Source organism: Pelecanus crispus, chromosome Z (genome assembly GCF_030463565.1).
Source record: "Pelecanus crispus isolate bPelCri1 chromosome Z, bPelCri1.pri, whole genome shotgun sequence".
NCBI lineage: Eukaryota > Metazoa > Chordata > Aves > Pelecaniformes > Pelecanidae > Pelecanus > Pelecanus crispus.
The window spans coordinates 31,584,037-31,605,307 of NC_134676.1; the positions used below are offsets into that span (position 1 = coordinate 31,584,037).

General features: G+C 37.9%; 1 protein-coding gene across 1 annotated transcript in view; it reads right to left on the bottom strand.

The window, feature by feature from the left end:
• Positions 1 to 20,440, bottom strand: part of RFX3 (regulatory factor X3) — a 135,870-nt gene extending 115,430 nt beyond the window's left edge. Inside the window, exon 1 of the mRNA XM_075726130.1 lies at positions 20,234 to 20,440. The gene's annotated coding sequence lies outside the window, so the exon portion shown is untranslated. The remainder of the gene's footprint in view (positions 1 to 20,233) is intronic.
• Between the last annotated feature and the right edge of the window lie 831 nt (positions 20,441 to 21,271).

The window sequence follows — 21,271 nt, forward strand, 5'->3', positions numbered from 1 at the left end:
AAAAAAGCCCCCTAAATAACTTTAAAATGGCAGAATAACAACTATTATTTATTCTCTATATCAAAAGATGTCCAACCAGTCTGTAAACTGGTTTTAAGACTTTGCAGTCAAACTGAGTTCACCTTTGTGTGTCTTTGTCACCTTTACAGATTTTGCAAGCCAAATTAGACATCTACGTACATCTCTGCAGATTCATTTCTTTCAGCAATATTTTTGCAAATTTGCTGGAGAATGGCTAAGAAATGACATGCAGAACAGCTGAATATTATGGCTTTTCTCCACCCTTTCTAATAATCTGGGACTGTTCCAGCCTGCACCAAGGAACAAGTTGTTCTACAGCACCAGAATTAAGGAAAGCTGTGTTTCCTCCAGCTTGGTCCTTTAAATGGATCCATACTACAGCACAATAGTACTGGTTGTGAGTGTTTGCTGACTGACTCAACAGGATGCTGGGACTGTAATATGAGTTCTAACTGTCTTTTCTTCAGTGATAGTATACATTTTTGCTTATCTTCCCAAGCTAATTAATTTGTTGGTATCTGTTTTTCTGAAACTTCTATCCCTCTTTTGAATAAGATGGACAGCCATACCAGAAAAAAACCTGTTTCTTTAACAGTACAAATCTAAGAAAGAAACACACTGTCCCAAAAGTTATTGGAAATGCTAAGATTAATTGTCTATACAATAGCCATACAGCCAGCACCACAAAATGGATTCCAGAAGTCAGATGAGGAAATGCTAGGGTTGTGCTTCCCAAAATGCTTTGTACTACTCAGTGGTTGAGGTTTTCTAGTGGAACCTTGAAAACAGTAACAAATATGAAGACTGGTCAGAAGACAAAAATCTCAGAGGGTTGGGGGTAAGACAGCAAACGGCATCAGAATGCATTCATGAATACAAACTCTTCTAACTAGAACTTCGCTGCTTCTCCACAATTTGTAAGCTTGCAGAATCCTTTTCTAAAGCAAAGCCAAACTTCTCACCTATGTTAGGATAAGACTCAAACCACAAAGAAGCTGCCTTATCCCCTATAGTAGGGGATTTAGCCTCGTAGAGTTGACAGTCACTACTCTAGCAGAGGCCACAACCAAATACCACAATCAAACGTGTTCCATCAACTTCTACAGACAAAACCATAAATCTAAAGACTTACTGAGTAGGATCACCATTGCTAGTTTACTTTTTATAATTTTATAAAGAAAAGATCACTGTATGTTAAGTTACCCTAGTGGGCATGACCTCAAAGATGACAGGCAGCTTGGAAAATATCAAAAAAGGCATAGCTAGAACAATCTAAGCATGTTACGCTGTAAAACTACCTAGTGGTTTGTAATTAAAAACTAGTTATTGATTACTTGAACTAAGTTTTACAGTCAACATTTTGTTAGAGCTTGTTAAGTGCTTCTCTGTTGCCCAAGGATTTATTAGAGACAGGAAGGACTTTGACAAAGAAAGCAGAGATCCAAAGCTATGTCCATCTACCATTTTTCCTTAAATGACCTTTCATAGGTATGATATTCCCTTCAATGTCAGTGAAGCAAATGAAGCTTGCAGACATCAAGGTTTTGTTTACACAAAACAGAATAGGGCCTTGATTTATGAAATCTGGTGAGACACCCTGGTTGTCTTCACTGACAGCTCAATAAAAGAAATTTGACCACAACCTTGGCCATAATGAACTTAAGGCCTAGCCTAGCATTCCTCCATCCTTTATTACAGAAGATATCCCACCTGTACGACTGGCTATTCAAGGAAGCTGTGCAAGCTGAGTGTTCCCTTGGTAAGTAGCAAATTAGCTCTAGGAGACAGTTCCACATTACCAAGCTGATTGAAGAAGTTAATGTTGTCTCCCATAACTCTAGAACCCCTATTCTTAGGATATACTTCACTACCACCACAATTATACCAGAGAAAATGCACACAGAACTGCTCCCCTACCTTTCTTGTTCAGAAGAAAAAAAAAATGTAATGAATGACATGAAATTGGTAAGCTGTGTCTACTGCTACAAGCAAAAAAACCTGAATCATTTAAGGTGCTTTAAAAGGTTGTTTCAGCCTTCAGAAACAGTGCATTGGGGTAGGGATCCTGCAGAAAGTCTTTTCCGCTAGTTTCTTCTAGATGTGAAATTACTTAATGCAGACAGGCTACATTTGTTTCTACATACTCTATATATACATAAACGAGATATATACATACACATTGTCACTCTGCATACGCATATACTGTATGTGCAAATATATATACATAAACATACACATATCTATACATACAAAACAGCCGCTTCATGCGTATAATACACATATATCCAGACATCCAAACTGAGTGGCATGTATGTTGTTACCCATACTCCACATTTTTGAACATTTTCGATTATATTATTGTTTTCATTTCATCGTATCTTTAAAAAAAAAAAAAAAACAAAAGCAAAAACCAAAAAACCACCCCATACATAGTTCCTCTCACCCATAAGTAGTTTCAGAAGATTAAAGTTCTCAGCAATGCTGAGAATAAGGTACAGGAAAAAAGTTATTTGCCTGTATGTATTTAAATACATACATATTTTATGATATTTAAAACCCAGCTACTTCAATACTAAGTTTTAGTAAATACACAAATTCCAACAGTAGTTTAAATGTGTCATAGCCATGAAACTTCGTTACCTGAAACTGGCAATAACAGGCTTCTAGCTGTGACTCAACTAAACTGCTATATTTCTCTGGAGATACTGTTTAACAATGTTAACAATACACAAATTGCTCACATAATCATCTTCCACATACAGGCTACTCACACCATACCCTCAGATCAGTAAACAAACCACTAGCTGAAGCTATGATTTTCTCCCAAACTGCTTTCCTACAAATTTATTAAGATGTTTAGCCCTAAAGTCAAGGACTGAGAAATTGTTGCTCCTGTACTGCCAACACTCCCACAGCTAATACAGAAGCACGATGAAAGAGAAGTAGAAGACAAAGAAAAGAACAAAGGCAGGATGAGTAACTGTAAAAGGCCAAGCACATAAGACAGTGATCAGGAGAAGAGATGTAAAGTATATATAGATGAACAGCCATTAGCTGAGATGCAAGTGAAAGCTAGTAGTGAAAAGCAGGGAAGATAGTTGGAATTAATGCGTATAAATGAATGGTTCTCAGCTTTCTGAAAATCTCCCTTCCCTGCTTTAAAGCTAAAAAGAAGCAAAAACACTTTCAAAGACACTGTCCCTGTATCCTCAGAATGGCTGTAAAATTGGTACACTGTACACACGTTTGATTATCCCTAATATAGAGAATACAATGACAGAGAGGTCAGAAGTGTACAAAATTTATAATCATGCAACTATTTCACTTAAAAATAAACAGGACTAGATATGTTCCAGTAAATTGTTTATAATTCTCACTGAAATGTAATACATTCTTAATATCTTCATTTATCAAAACTACATTACTGTGTTCAATCACATCACTTACCATTTGCATTAGGTATTAAATTTGCAGGACCATGAGAGCTAAAAATTTCATATTCAGAAATAACAGACTTAGGAGGACATAAGACCAAGTGCTACAGGAACAGTGACCACAGTGAAATAAAAACTATGCCCTTTTCACTTTGTACATACACGGGGCTGTAAAAATAACGTATTTGTATCTGTTATTAAAATTTTGGCAAAATTTCAATTACAAAAGTTTTTCAATATTATAATCAATTATATGCAAGGACATGGTATTCTTTTCGTGTCTCCAAACATAAAAGGATGACCTTGAATAAGATTTGTATATTCTACAATCAATCAATAACAAAGAAGGCTAATTTTAATTTGTTATATTTCCACTGAAAACTTGAATTTGTCATTACAGTAATGAAAGTCATAGTCTAAATTATCAATGTAATAACGTTATCAAAAGAATATACTCAAGTGTGAAATGAAAATTATGATTGTAAATTATTAAAAAAAAAATCTTTATACCTTTATGTATGGATAATGCACCCAAATATGAAAACAGAGTAAAATAATTTATCACATAAAAAGGATATAAAGATTTATGAATATATATATGGCTATATGAGTATAAAGGATTGAAAGAATCCAGAACAAGTCTTAAAGAAACCTGGATCTCTAAACACAGATAACTTCTCATCCCATTATAAAAGAGTTCCAAACTGAAACAGAATTACCCAGTCTGAACATTTCAAATCGTAAAGCTCAGTTTTTCCTGAACTAAGCAACACCAAGCTAATACCTTAAAGCTGATCAATATGGTTAGACTTACTTAAGTATTTAAAAACTACTGTGGATGAACTGTTCAAAATTTTGAACAAGAAACAACTATGTGTGGAAAGAAGTGTCGAAAATTATGGCCATAAAGAGTATAATAAATGATGATATCTTGAGATTAGGTCACAGAAATTGTTCAAAAGTAAGCTTCTAATTGCCTTGGAGGATATGTTTTCCAGGACAGATTCTGACAAATCCAAGCAAGCAGCAGCAGCCGCTCTTCAGTCAGCCCTACCAGGTCTGTGAGCTTGGCTTTGTCATTCCACAAAGGTGGCAGGTATCAATAGGTTCTGCAGAATGTCTTAGTAGGTGTCAAGTGAGCACACTTTTATAACTTCAAAGTGATTAAAACAAACAAACAAAAACCCCAAACCCAAACAACTCAAGGTCTTATTTTAAGATACCTTCAGAGCTTCCCAGTCCTCAATATGATTTTTTTTCTCCAAAGTCTGCAGATCTACCTATTCTCAGATTGCTGGAAAAAGAAACACATTCTGAACTTCTCAATACACATTCTTTCCAATTATATAAGAATAGCTAAAAGACTGTTCCTCAGAATGCATTTTAAAACTCAATTTTGTGTACATTGACATGAAGCAAGCTAAAGCACCCTGAGAGAAAGCTAGAGATTAGCAAACAAGAAAGCAAAGTGGCTGCTGGCAAGGAACAAACCGCATAGCCTGTGGAAGCATAGATCAGTAGCTGTAGGCTACCCCTACAACCCAGCCGGATATATGTCAGCAATGTGTGATGCTTAGCAGCCTGGTCACACCCCACTATCTCAGGTAAACTGTTAAATATTAAACCACACGCAAGCCAGGCATCCAACAAGGAACAGGAAAAAACAGTGGATACTGAACTGCAGAGCTTAATAACTAAAAATGAGTGCCAAAAAATGCAGAAAATATAACTGTAATTAAAAAAAAAAAAAGAAACCAAAACATAAACAGATATAACTGCCATCAATGATAATATAAGACAGCAAAAAAGGATTAAATCATAAACTGCAAAGGAAGAAAAAAATGTTGACGTAAAGGAAGATTTAGAGAGTGGTATGTACTTCAATTTCCTGTCTAGGAAAAAGGAAAGAAAAAGAAAGAAAAGAAAATGAACAATCAATCTTTAAGTGTATATGCAAAGAAAACTTTCAAACAAGTATTCACAGAGAAATTACCAATTTGGGTACATATATAGAAAAAGCTACCTTATTCTAATATCATCATCATCTGAATTCTAAGTATCTCTTTAAAATACTACCACTTTGCTTTGTATCCGTATATTTAAAGTACAGTAATTGTAAAATTAAATTATCATTTTCCTAACACCGTATTAAAGTTGGCTCAAAAGGAAATCAATTTCATTCTGCTTTGGTAAAAGAATATGAAAAAAACCAAAGACAGATGGTAACTGATGATAAAAGTATCCATGTCCTTTGCCATCTGAGTACAGTTGTACGAGGTGACTAATATTTCACTGTGATTATCATGTTCTTTCTTCTTTTAAGAAATATATATATTCAAGTTAAGAGCAAATCTGGTGACAGCAATTCTACAGGAAATACACAAGAAATGTATTATGTTGGAAGCAATGACAAAGAAATACTCTCACTGTAAGAATATTATTTTACCAAACATGCTTAAAATTCAGTATCACACTGGATAACAATTAAGATATTCATTTTAACTTTGTTTGCTTTCTCATGTGACTTTTCCCAATATGTTAGCTTTCACAAGCACATATTTATTCACAAGACAGTTACTACCATAAATGGTTCAAAAATAAAGCTTAATTTTAGTGTCTCATGAAACAGTTAAATATTTTTAACACACACAAATTCATACACAGAGAAATAAACAAAAAACTCTATAAGCCAAACACACCAAAAACATATGGGTTTTTGTCCACTTTGCAGTAAAAGGCACTCACTTCCAGTGTGTTTCTGTTCTGCCTTTCCAACCTAACGGCAAGCACCTTAAAAGACAGTGATTTGAACAAATCTCAGCTTATATCTCCCGAATAGATATCAATATTTTTATTTTTGTTCCAAGTGTGACTTAAAACCAACCACTTCAACATTTGTTTTTAGATTACAAGCATATATTTACAGTGTTCTACAATGATTAAATCCTCCTTACTTATCACTGCACTTCTCTCAAAGAAACAGTTCTCTAAGCTTAGATAGGCTTGACTCTAGAAAGTATGTGAAAACATGAAATTGTGGAAAAAAACATGCATAATGGTTCTTATTAGCTAGGATTATTTAGCATGGCTTTTTTCCCCTCAAAAGAAAAACTACTGAGACAGAAAAAATAGGAAGTACAGTGTAAAATGCAAATGAAGTAATGAATACTGAACAGTATACTGGCACACAGAAATGAAGAAAAAAAAAATATTAGGGGAAATCCATTAATTATAAAAAAGAAAAGAAAGTCACTAATCAAGCTAGTACTATACAATAGTGAATAGTTAAAAAATCTCTCTGTTTACAGTAACTGTACTTACAATACAAATGGAATAGTGAGAATTGCACTACTGGATCCAAAGCATGTCTGTTTGTTTGTTTTCTGGCTTCTAAGGTTACAGAACATTCGTAACAGAAATTTTCATATTATCTGACAAAATGCTTGATGCTCAGGTAATGTAAATACTATTACTTTCAAAAGATTCTTTAATGAAAGGTAATGTTAACTGATTTTTATCATTGTCTAGTAAAATTTGTTTTATTAGGCTCCATCCTATTACACATAGAATCAGAAAACAATTCAAATTTAAAGAATATTCAGTGACAATATTTATTAAAGGTACATGTCATGAACAGCAGAAGCTGAATTTGATTTCTAAGTCTTAAAATAAAGCCATAAGATTATGTTACTTATATAATTTAATTGTTTTGCCACGTACAGTAAAATAACATTATCAAATAGATATCATTAGCTATCTCATTCATAATATGGGAGCATAAAAATCTGAACTATGAATAATTTTTGAGATATGCTAAAGATTATTCAATTTGTTCTTTTTATTGAAGCTCTTTGTTTTGCTCAGCAAGATTTATATCACTTTAATTTTCTTGGTATTCATTTTAATCACTGACTTGTTAAAGTCAGACATGTAACCTTACTTGACAGGAATATTCTTAAAGACAAGCACAGCAGAATAAAGGTACTTGAAAAAAGTACTGACTATGTTATGGTGTTAGATCATTTAGGACACTTCAAGTTTCACTGTGCATTCAGTTATTTACTTCAACCGGAAAAAGGATTTTTCCCAGGAGAAAATGCACTGCAAAGACTTTACGGAAATCTTATGTCCCTCTTCCACCACAATTCTCAAATTTGGGGGAGGTAAATTTGACAATTTATGAATAAAATCAAAATGCAGGTTCTGAATAATCTATTTGCTTCTTTATACCTTAATCATTCAATTTGATTCAGCTAACAATGAAATATCTGCATTTAAATAAAGGGATTACTTTCTAATACTGCCTTGATTATCAATACCATATTTATCACAATTAGTAACATGTACATATCTCTTTGCTTACACCTCAAGCAGCGTTGAACAAGAATAAGAGATACATGAATTTTGCTATGGACTTTGGCACCTGAATGTCCCAGAATGACTGAACCCCAGCCAAATAAAAAAACCCCAAACTGAGCTAATTCTATCAATAGAAGCACTGATTCTGAAACTATTTTTCTGATTTCACTAACAGTAGTTACTGCCATACACACTTCCTTAGACCATTGCTCTTCATCTCCATCATTGCTATTCATTTTATATTTGCAGCTATATGATGAAGCAAACATGTTTTCTAAACAAACACTTCTTTACACATACTCAGAAATCATCCTCCTCACTTCCCAAATCCTTTTTTGGACACAACCCAGTTCTTATTGAAATTAACAGGAATACAGGTGAGTTATACGAAAATATTTTAGATATCCTCATCACAAAAAAACCCTCTCTTCAGATTCCTGGCCATTATATTTGTTGAATGCCACTTACAAATCACCAGTCAGTTAGCCAAATACGGAATGTTTCATCAACGCCCCGAACTGGTCTCAACAAAGCAAGGAAATTATCCAATCTGGTTTAAAATTTTAAATAATTTGCAATAAAAATTGTAAGAATGCTCGTTTTCCTCTTTTTCTTTATTTTTTTCTTTCATTGCAACAAAAGACTTAAGAACTGCAAATTAAGACCCTAATAAATACACACAAATAAAAGTTCACAGAAATCAACAACTGAGATCTGGTTTTGCCAGGTATTCAACTAAGATCTTCCCTTCTTGTTTTTTAAATCCCTTTGTTCATAGTTGCTGTCTCCTGAAGAGACCTAACAAATTTGTTTTCCTTTTATTGCAGTTTTCTCTACTGCTATTATTTTTGCCTCTGCAGGGCTCCAGTGAAAATTCTCAAGGTTTCATAGTAAAATATTTTATGAATAAGTGCATGGAATCCAGACTATGCCAAGTCCTAAGTTTGTGAAATCCAGAGAATAAAGTGCTGGACCAAAATAACATAACTGTAGTAATGCACTGAAGGAAAAAGGAACAAAAGAGTTCTGTGTTAGGGAGGTTGTCTCTTGGGCACCCAAACTATGTCTTTGTGATATATCTCAAGACAACTATTTTGTGATTTTAGCTCTAGACACTATCCTTCCTCTTTTACCTCCAGAGGTGAAGATTCAATTGCAGTCCTAAGAAATGGAACTGGCCAACAAGAAAAAGATGACAAACTAGATCACAGTCTAGGAACTTCTGTAGAGCAAGAATCACAAGTAAAACCATAGTATAGTTCAGGCTGCCAGGGATTTCAGGAGCTCCCAAGTTCAACTTCCTTCCCAAAGCAGGACCAGCTCATCAGGGCTTTATCCAGTAAGGGCCTGAAAATCCCCAAGGACAGAGATGGCAAAACCTCGCTTGGCCCCAGCTGCATTGCTGGGCTGTCCTAATGGGGAAAAAGATTTTCCTTATCTCCATTCTAAACCTCTCTTGTTTCAACTTACGAGCATTGTCTCTGGTCCTTCCACCATGCAGTGCTGTGAAAAGCCTGTGTCCATCTTCTTGATGACCTCCTTGTAGGTATTACGGAAGGCTGCTGTTAGGACCCCTGAAACTATCTCTTCTGCAGACTGAGCAAGCCCAGGTCCCTCAGTGTCTCCTCACAGACGTGTGTGCTCCAGCTCCTGACTGTCTTAGTGCCCTCTGCTAAACTTACTCCAGTTTACCAACGTCTTTCCCATAATGACGGGAAGGAAAGGACAAAACTAGACAAGGATGTAGATGTTGCCTAGTAAGTGTGGAGAGGTGTGGGATAATAATTTCCCTCAATTTCTTGCCTATACCCTTGTTCATACAGCCCAAGAGATACTGTTGATCTTCCCTACTGCCAAGGCATGCTGCTGGCTCATGTTCAGCTCACAGCCATCCAGGGACCCCAGGGCCTCCTCAACAGCATTGCTTCCCAGCCTCTCTGTCCCCAGCCCACAGTCTACAGACTATTGGCTGAGGGTCTCTAAAGGCCTAGACAGCCACGCAGGACTGGTATTCCTCTCCCTTTTGGCCAGTATATTACTGTGAAGCAGGTTAAAAGAGAGTCTTTTCTTCAGTGACCACTTTTGTACTAGATTTCACTAAGTAGCACAAAAATACCATGTTCATAACAGATAATCTATACGTTTGTTGTAAGAAAAGAAGCACTTTCTAACACTCTGTGAAGGACGGTTAACAGACTATTTGAGAAAATATCCTTACACAGAAAGGGCATGGTAACAGTCAGTGATGTGAAAACCACCAGTTTTACTCATTGCCATAATGCCAGTAACTCCATTTGACAAGGCTGGACCACACAGATTAAAAAGCGATGCCCTGCTAGATGATTCTTATTCCTATGAAATTATCTGCCACATTTCTTTCGCTGAGGCGGGGGCGGGGGGGGGACATGACACATGACACACAAGGGAAGGAAAACCCGAAAACAAACTGAGTGCCCTAAGCATCTTCTGTTCCTTTGGTTTTATGGCAAACAACCATTTCCATACTAGCAGGTTAAATGCTGTAACTAGAGTATGTAAAAAGCTTTTGATTCAGTACATGAAAGACAGAAGTACTTCATGTAGAATAAACTTATTTTTAAAAACAAAACATAAATATTAGCCAATGAGAGCTGATCATTGGGAGTTCAGAAGCATAGCTATAAAACAAAGTTACACTTGTGACCAGGCAGCTTGGTTTATGGAGGTGACACAGCTAATTTTATTAGAGAACTTAACTATCAATCAACATCTCAATCCCGACTATTAACACCAAATTACATCTTCAAGACATTTTTAATGGCCAAACCCTGCTATGTTGCCCCTCCTATACAATAAACTTTGGAACAAGTACTTTAGCATTTCTGATCAAAACTTCCTACAAACACACCTTCCTTTACCATAGATAACCAAAACATAACTTCCAATTTTCTTGTCTGCCAGATACACCTGTTTTTCTTCCTCGGACATTATACCTTTTCCCATATTATAAAATGTGGGAAGAAAATCTTATACTTTATTAAAAAAATTAGTTATTTTCAGTCCAGGAAAAAAAAATGAACTGCTGGCTCCAGCTTAACCTTGTTTCAGTAGGCTGGAGATCGTCAGTTGATGTTGAGCTTTCAAGAAATTCAGCTCTGTCTGAAGAGTTACCATCCTTGGATCATAACATGTAACCAACACCATAACTATGCTGACACAAGAACTTCTGAGTATCCCAAACTTATGACTGTGCTGAGGACACAAGCCAGTAAGAGCTGCTGAGATTTACAGCACTGAGTTGTTCCAGGTCCCAACCATACATGCTAGTATGTCATCCTGAAATCAAGCAGTGGGAACCCTTAAAAGGCAGTCTTCCATTTGGAAAGTAGTCCTAAAACTCTCCTTCATCTCAGTTGCCTGAAATATATTAGTGATACACAACTTGTGACTCAAGGCCACATGAAGAATATATCTTCATTAGGTCATTGAAGTTGGTCACTGCACTGAAGTCATGGTCCTATGTCTAGCTCTTCCCTTAAGTCAAGAAATGACAGTTTCTTCAGAATTCAATAAGGAGAAACACATACTAAAGTAAGGACAAGCAGTGAAGATACCGAACACCTTCAAGCCCTGTTAAAGACAGGAAACTTGACTCAGTAGCTCATATCAGGATCACAGCCGGTAATTTTAGTATCTGAAATTTAAATCTCAGTAAGACCTGCCTCCCCAATCAACTATTCATATAAGATGGTAACTGAAATCTGAATATCTCAGACCGCACAAGTTCAGAAGGTTATACTGTTTGACTACTGACCATCTGCATGACTTGAAACAACAGCATTAAAAAAACCCATACCAAACAGCTGCAACTGAACCAGCATAAAAACACAACGTTTAAAATACTAGGAGAAGCTCTGTTCCATAAACCAGAATCATTACTTGCATGATGAAGCTTGCTATTGCTTTGTAGGACAAACTAATTCTCAGTCTATTGTAAATAAACCTTCCCTTGGTTTGACATAAGTTTGCTAGTGAAGTGTACTGCAGTCACAAAACCGGAATTCTGCGAACCAGCCTGCGGTTTGGAAAACCCTAAGCCACGTAACTACAGACCCAGTGCACCAAAACCTTTACAAATTTACCGGCCCACTATTGTTCCTTGAAATACCATGTCAGAACTATGCTCCTTAAAGTGCAAAAGAGTTTCAGAGTTGGAGAAAAACAGAGCAACTCAGGACAACCTTCAGTCAGAAAGCACCTGGAAATCTGGAAAGAGACAACACCATGAAGAGCTGTGCTTTCATCTTAGCTCATTCACACTTGCCTCATTTCAAAACTGAGAATCTGAGCACAAAAGGACTTCCACAAAACAGGGGAATGGAGCCATATTTCTTCACTACATACCTCCATTCTGAAGCTAAGCATCTTTTACTCCCTAAAATGACCGTAAGGATGGTATAGCTCACAGAAGAGCTTTCATGCCTTTCAGAAAGGCCAAAGAATAATCTTCCTAGAAATTATAGGGAATTGCTATTACTATTATACAGAATCAACTCTGAGGAGTTAAAAATGTACTGGAGTCTATGTTTTTCCACTTATTAAAACTGATAGAAAATAATAAAATGAATACGGCAGAGTTATTTATCAACTCTTGCTAACTACAACTCAGTTGAAGTGGTTTAACACAGAGTGGACCAAATAAAATAGGAGTGAACTAAATACTAAACAGAAACCCACATGTTGACATGACCCTAGCTACCACATGCTCAAACTAGCATGTCAATTTCACCTCATGACTAACTTAATTTGGTAAGCTACTACGCAGGTAGTTCAACTGCTCCTCACTAGCCAAGGCTAATGTAACTTTGAATACAGCCAGACCTTTCTGCAGAAGCAATCTAAATAGTTTTTATAAATCATATATTAATTTTATAAATGAGTGTAATAGTCTGTAGAGCTATAGAAATTTAAACATTAACTTTCTATAACAACTGTAGAATGTGTATGATCTGACCATTAAATTATTTTAGATGTTTTAATCAGAAATTTTGAGTAAATTTAGTTTAAAAATGGTGATTATAGAGCAACTCTTTTCCTAAAAAACACTTTGAAAAGCAAGCGTGGGTTTTTAATTAAGGCAAGCGGTTTCACGGGAAGTTTTTTTCTTTACTGTATCTTTCCAAATTCTCCAAAACACCCAAAGCAATTAACATGCAATCCCAATAATAAAGACAGTATGCAAAAACTTAACTAGAAATACAAATTAACAATCCTTTGTGTACAGCCACATGTCCTTCCTAATGGGAGAACTACAATGTACATCAACAAGAATGTGGAGTAGGAAACATTCTTCTTATCTCTCCTGTTTATAACAAGCTACAGAACAATAAAGAGGTAAGAATACAGCACACATCTTATTGGAAAAAAAGCAGGTAGGGCTCTAACTGGAGAATTCTGAAAACTTTTTGCAGCAGTTAAGTAGAAGGTGAACCTTCAAATTTACGAGACATTTAACATAAGACAGAAATCCTGACATTCACCACTCCTTCCAATGGCAAGAGAACCACAATTGTTATTTTTGCTTTCACCTACCTAGAATGAGTAGAGTTAGTCCTCCTTAGTAAATGCTAGTTACTTTTTGTAGTTCAACCCATCTAAGACTTGCACTGCCAAATTGCACTCGCAGTGTTTGTGGTGCAGAACGCCACCAAGAGACAAGGAAGAAAAACATCAGGGGATAGTATCTCATTTTGTTCAGATGAGACTACACAGACAAATAGCAACTTTTGTAAATGCTTTGTGGATAATGTGCAACAGGTCACACTGAAAGACATTAGCTCAAATTCACAATCCTGGTCACTTAATCCACTAGCAAGTAAACCCTTCAGATAGCCCATAAACATCCAATATCATTGTCAGATTAAGGGAGCTATGTAAGCAAGACTGCTCTCCCTTCTCTCCCCCAGATTTAGGTATGTTGCGGGGAGGGAGGGCATGTAGAAAATCAGACCAAAGGTACTCCAGAAACACAATGCATCGCCTGAAAATTCAGCAGACATGAACTAGCTCATTGAAGCTAAAAATGTATTTTCAAATTTCATCTCCACAGAAGCACAATACATAGCTATCTATAACCTTAATAACTGTGTTGTAAGTAGTTCTGGCTCAGAATCCTATTACACTTTTTCAATTCTTTGTAAGGGAAGTATAGTTAATAACACATAAAAAGAAGTTATAAAAAAGAAAACAGAACACCTTAACTGAAGTAGAATAAACTGACTCAATGGCACCTGCAACGTGACATACTGTACCTTTTAACAGATTTGCTTGTTTCTATTTCTACTTTGCAATGTTGCATGATTTAACTACACTGAGTTTAAGTGTTTAGGAAACATCCCTGAGGTGGTACATAAGAGAACACAGATTAATTATTATGAGGTAATAAAACAGAAGAGAGAAGCCATTTACTTGGCACATAGACAGTGAACATGGCTTTGAGTCATTCGTTGTAGTGGCAGCATCCAAAGCCCGAACAAAATCTAAAGACATGGTTCTTGCCTTGAAGACCTTATAAACTTACTCAAAATAAGACTTCAATAAGAAGAAAATAAAAGAACTAAAGAAATTGCTTACTCAGAGAAGGTCTAAGAAGCTGAGATATACTCAACATACTGGGTCCATGGGTGGACAAAATGACCTTTAAACATAGTGATAGATATTTTTTTCCTCTCATTAATGAATGAATACAAGTCACAAATGCTACAAGTGCACTCAAATTTAGTGATTAATATACAATCTTTGGTGTTCCTATAGCACTGTTATGGATGTCATGTAAGAATTTAAACAAGTAAAACAGATTAGAAATAAATTAGGAATTTACAGAGGAAGTCTGAATTGCTAGAATTTAAATTTCCAAGCCTCATGAATGTTTATACTGTAAAACAGGAAACTCCTTTATTAAATACAACTTACAGTATAGTCCCTCCACCACCTCTTGACTTTGGGCCACTAAATCTGAGGTTAGGTGACTAAAGACAAACAACTTACCGTGGTGGAATAGGAAAAACAACTAAAGGCAGTATGCAAAACCAAGCAACTTAAGGTGTACTATCCCAGCTCCAGCCTGGACCTTTTCACATGCTTCCAAAAGGAAATTACACTGACCTAGACACCATTATCCATCCACACGCACAAAAAAAGCACTGCCTTATTAATCTTACAGTGTATGAGAAAACAATAGATATGATTAAACTACAGAAATTAAAAAAGAAATTATAATCTGTTGGGTTTGTATATCCATAGAGAAATTTTTGAAATGAAACATACTGGTACTCACAAATACGTAGAGGATACTAATTTTATATTGGGGTTTTCTGGTTTTGCAGGGGGGTGGGGTGGGATGTTCTGTCCCAGAACTAATGTTTGATGGAGAAAGGTATCTATCCTAATCAACTAAAGTTCCTGTCTCTTTTGCAATTCAGAAGTAAAGAGCTAAGTTTCAACCTCAGTTTCATCCAGGAAGAGTTTCAGCAAGAAAGAAAAAAAATCTACATACAGCAATGCATTTTTTAAAAAGAATTCACCTATAAATGAACAAGTTACCTAAAATTTGAATATAGACTTATAAATGAGAAATATAATATACAATGAATGTCACTCCAAAATGCATGTGTCTGTCAGGTAACTTCATCTAGCTTTTCAGATGAACAATAATTTACTTCAGTAAGTACAAACTGTTTCAGCTATATGCTATACAGATGTAATTTACACATAAATATTTGTTCTCTTCCAATGAACAGCGATTGTATTTAAGTGTGTGTATAACACACAGACATACTCAGATAAGGAACAGTGAATTTATCCCATGATTTTTAGCATAATATTGCCAAAAGAGTAAGTTTGCTATATTGCAATGCACAGAAAAAATTCAGTAAGATTTATTCAGATCCCACATGCATTATCAGTGTATTTCAATGAAATAATTTTTAGAATTTTAGAATTGTCTTTCCTTTTTGTATTTCAAATAGCATAGCACCCTCTGGTGCATCTACTAGAAAGAAAATAACTAGAATAAACACCAGTCATTGTTATAAAAAAGACAATGTTGAAAATAAAAAGGAAAAAGGAACCCTTAGAAACAAAAATGCCTAATAATTCTTAGAAATCAAATTTCAATTTCATTCTTTCTTATTAAAATCTTTTGTAACTGAGGAAATTATAACTATTGAAGAATTAAATTTAAAAAAACTGGAGATGTGCTAATATAGAAGGGTACCACACAAAAAGACAGAAGTTTGAAACTAATCCTGTGTTCTAAATAATAGGTCATTTTTATTAAAAAATATTCTTAAGTGAAATATTCTTTAAGAAAAAAAGTAAAGGTAAGTAATTTAGTGAAACAAAATGTTACATCAAGCAATATAACTGCTCGTGGTCTTGCAAGAATGAAAATTATAAAGACTACAGCTATCCACACAGTCATAAACCTCTAAATTGCACAACCAAATAGTCACATCTCCTTTAAAATTCCAATGAGAAAAGAATTAAAAAATAACATGATTGTACTATATGGAACACTTCAAACTCTGATATGACATGTTAACTATTAAAACACACCTAGTCACTGGGAAAATAATTTCCTATAAAAGTACATTTTGGTAATCACAAAAGCAGAGGTCACCACCTGCTTTAGGCAGCTCTTTTGTAAACCTCTGGAAGTCTCAACACAATGCACAAGAAATGAAAGTGACACCTGTTTAAATCAGCCATCTGTCCCTAACAAGCTAGATTTAGCCAAATCAGTACATGTACTGCTCCTTAAATTTCCAAAATACAGGCATATGTAGCATCTGTGAGAAAAGATAAGTATTGTTATGATTGACAACCAACTTTACCAGAAATACATAAATAATAAACTTGTGGCTAACAGAAAAACATCATCTTAAACATTAGCCTATTCATTTTAAAAGCCTCATTAATTTTTCAGCCCTCATTCTTAGTAAAAAAATAAGTAGTTTCATTCATAATTCACAAACTTACTGCTTTTGGTATTCTAATACATTCATTTGACAAACTGATTTTGAAATGGAACTCCTACTACAAGGACACTACAGTACCACTGAAAGCTTACTTTTTAGTCTGTATTTGTGATGCATTCACAACACGTCATTTCAGCTGAAAACAATTTTTAAAAAGAACTTTAACAGTCATATATTTTTAAAAGCCTATTCATTTTTTAAGTATTCCACATGACAACACCTGCAGCTGGTAAGCTTTTAGAGGCTGCAGGTAAAAATACAGCTAATATGGAATATTTTAAGAGGGAAGGAAGCGTTTCATAAGAGGACAAAGCAAAGTATGAAACCGAGAAACATTAGCTAGAACACCAAAAGGAACCTCAATGATAAAAGATTATTGCACTTTACATACCTGCTTACGTTTCAAATAACAAGACAGGGAAACAGTAACAGCATTCCCTCTCAATGTAAAGTTTAGTAATTGAAAAGAAATGGCAACATTTATTTCTGTAGACAGTTTTGTGATTAACAAACTACCATATCAGGCAGGAACAACAAATTGGATAGTGCTAACAAAGCCGAACCTAATTATCAAAAAAAGCACCCTGACTTTAAACTGTTTAACGGCATTGTACCTTTGATTCCCATTTCATTTACCTATACTACATTACTGAAAGCATTTCTCCACAGTAGCACAATGTAGGTTAGCTCACTAACAACACAACAGAGCATATGATTCAGATAGGCTCATTAGGATATGCTGAAACACAATCAGATAGTTACACAGTCTAAGTCACAAAAACCAATGAATATTTAAAAAAAAAAAATCACAAGCCACCTCATTTTCAGATACTGGTTAGTATCACAAACACCAACTATTTTGATAGCTGCAGGCATTAGGGATCAGAATGCATAATGCAGATCTCATCTGTGACCATTACAGTATTTCAGAGAGAATAGAGTCAATACTTTTCTCAGTAAAGTCCATAATAGTAAAAGAGGTGATTACGGCTGCATTATTATTTTCCAAATTGCAGTCACTGCCTAAAGAAAATGTGGCTCAATAGTACTAAAAAGGTCTTTATTTTTAGACAAAATTATGTACTTTTAATGTGATTTTTAAGAAACATCTATACATCTCCTCACAGGGTTAAAACAGAAAGTTTGTCTCAGCCTATGCACGCACTTTCCTTTGCTACCAGGGATGTGGATACATGTTCTGCAAAGACATATTTCAACACCCAGGAAGGATTCCATCCCAAGTAGTACTCTGTCCCACTGCAAGAGGGCTACTCGAGAAAGACATGGTGCAGAACTGACATCTTCCCTTTTCAACAACAGCAGGTGCCAAGAATGATTTCACAACCAATGAATCACATAAACTACACAATAAAACTAATTACAAATACATTGATTTAAATGTGCCACATAACTGATACAGTATTGTAACTCACACTGAAAACTCTACATGTCTTTAGAACTTATTTGACAGCAAGACCTAGAAAATTAGCACTCAGTGGTTTTACCTTGTGTAAAATCATTAAAAGATGACACCATACAGACCTTTGGTCATTACTCAAAATAATGTATTTTCTAAGTTCTTGTTGGCCCATGAAATACACATTAAAAAAAAAAAAGATTCAATATGTCTTAACTAAAGAAATATTAATATCAACAATGCACTAACTATTTAGCACGTTTTGTAGTTGATACACTTTTGGAAAAATTGTCCCTGTGACATTCACTGGTAGTTCCAATGTGAGACAAATGAATATATTGTTTTTGAAACTGTAATGAGAAACCCTGCATTTTACACAGGGTTCTACAGATATAAAAATAGAAAAAGTGTACAGACAATTAAAATGTAGGTTTTAGATTAAAAACAAGAACATTCTTTTCCCACTTTACTAATAAAGCAATAAGGAAATAAGTATTTTTCCAAAAAGAAAAAAGATTGCCACAACGACACATGATTTGACAAGTCAAAGGGGAGAGAGCAACTGGATATAGAGATGTTAAAAGATAAGTTCATTGCCATAATAGATGCCAAAAATTAATTTAATCCAAAAGAATATTAAAAGTATATGAAGTATGATTTGATGCCACTGACAACACAAATCTTCACTTAATAAGCAATCAGAAAAAAAGGATGAAGAAAACAAGCTTTTTGGATTGAAAAAAAATGCAAAACACGCTCATTAATAACACAATTTCTAGTACAGCTCCTTAAGAGGTAAAAAGCTGCCTCTTCCCCCTTTCCCAAATGTACTCTTGAAACACCCTTGTAATTACAAAATCACAAAGACTTTTTTTTAAATACTATTTCTTCTTTTCTCCTTTCTTTGCTGCTCAGCACACAAGCTTGCAGTCAATACCTTGAATTTCCTTCACTGTGGAGAGTTTAAGGAAACTGAAATGGATTCTCTCCACATGAACATAACTCAATGTGCATAAACTAGATCTACACATGCACCATTCCATACTACACTGGCAGTATGAAATCATCATTAAAAAATAATTGCCTGCAGGAGTCCAAGAAGAAAAAACCCCTGCTACTCTGTGTGTGTATGGGTGGGGGTATTGAATAAACAAAAAAACCCACTTCATGATACAAAGAAAATATAGCTTGCACTAAAATAAGCAGCAACATTAATCATGAATAAAAGAAAAAATTACATGGCTACATAAAGCACAGAAACGCGACTGATATGATCGATAGCACGAGAGTATCATGAAAAGATACAGCAAGTTCACAAATCTGCAACAGTCGCATCAAATCAGAACAAGGCCCCTAGAAGTGAACGGGGAAAAACACCCCCCGCCCGTGGTGTGCTACAGGATCTGTCTGTGTCTGCATCTTTCCTCCCACCCCCACGGTTTTTTTCGGGTTTAAAGTAAGTAGCCTTAGCCTGCGGCCGGAGCCTTGTTCCCCGATTTCTACACACCCCCATCCGTGCAAACGAGAGACCAAGTAAGATGCATACCCACCGCATCCAAGCAATTGTCCTGGAGGTCCCAGAAGCGTGCCTCCGTCCCCATCACCGCCAAGCCTCTCTTCCTCCTCACTTCGCACAGCGGCCAGCTCCCCTCCCCGCCCAACAGACACCCCCATCCCGACCCGCCCCCCTCAAGAACGCGCTCCCCACCCAGCCGCAAAGTACCCCCAGGGGCAGCGGGCCGGGGAGCGGGGAGCGGAGGGGGAGAAGGACGGGGAAGAAGGACGGGGAAGAGGGACGGAGATGGGGAGGCGGCGGGGGAGAGCGGGGGGAGCCAGGGGCGACCCGCGTCCCCCTCGCTGCACCGCAACCAACCGCGCAGCCCGAGGGAGCAGCCCCAGCCCGGATGCTGCGAGGAGGGGGGAGGCAGCGGCTGGGGGAGGGAGAGCGGAGGGAGGGCCGGCCTGCGCCCGACAAGCATATTCACCTGGGCTGAGGCGGGCTGTGGCGTTGTTCCCGCTGTCGTTGCTGCTGGAGGTGGCTGTTGTTGTTGTTGTTGTTGTTGTGGGTGACGATGAGGAAGGGGGTGAGGAGCAGCAGCAGGAGGAGGAGGAGGAGGAGCAGGAGAGGAGCGGTTGTTGTTGATGGGTAACAGTCGCCAGGACTACGGTGACTATGGCGCTTGATTCACAAGGCAACGGTTGCTATAACTCACAAAAGGCAGAGCGAGCGAGAGAGGAGGAGGCGGCGGCCCAGCCGGAGAGGCCCGGAAGAGGCGGGGCCTGCCCTAACGGACGGCGCCGGGGCGGGCGGGGCGGCTCCCTCCGCCGGACCGGGCACGGCCTCGGCTCTCCCGCCGCGCCAGGGCGGCCGGCGCGGGCGGGCGCACGCAGGGGCGGCGGGAGGCGGGCGGGCTGCCGGCGGCGGAGACGGGTGGCGGCGCGGGGCCCGCGGCGAGGGGCGTGGCCGCGTGGGTGCTGCCCGGGCCAGGCCCGCGGCCGCCTGACGCTACTTCCGGCGGGCGGGGAGGAGGGGGCCCGGCGGCGGCGCGCTGACTGCAGCGGGGGTCGCAGAGCGCCCGCCGGCGGGCGAGGGAGCTGCCGCCAGGCGGGACGGGCAGGAAGTTAGGCCTGGCGGCGGCTGCTCTCCCCCTCCCACCGCCGCCTGTCACAGGCGCCCCACGCCTCCTTCCCTCGGAAAATGGCAGCGAGGAGCCGCTAGCGGTGGGGGAGCTGCCCGGCTGCCGCCATTTTAAGGCGGGAGGGACGGCGGCGGCTGGGCCCGCGGCCCTGTGGCTCCGCGGCGGCCCTGCCCGCCCTGGGCTCCTCCGGCGGGGAGACGCAAGGGAGCGCTGCGGCCGAGCCGAGGCCCTGGGGCGCCCGGTGCCGCCCTGGCTCCGCTTTGCCTTGCCGTGCTGACGGGCCTCGACCCCCGTGCAGCCTGGGGGGCCATGGAGGCCGTGGGTGCAGTGCTGACACGCGGCTGAGAAAAGCGCCTGCTCTCCTCCTGACAGTTTGTGTCTCTG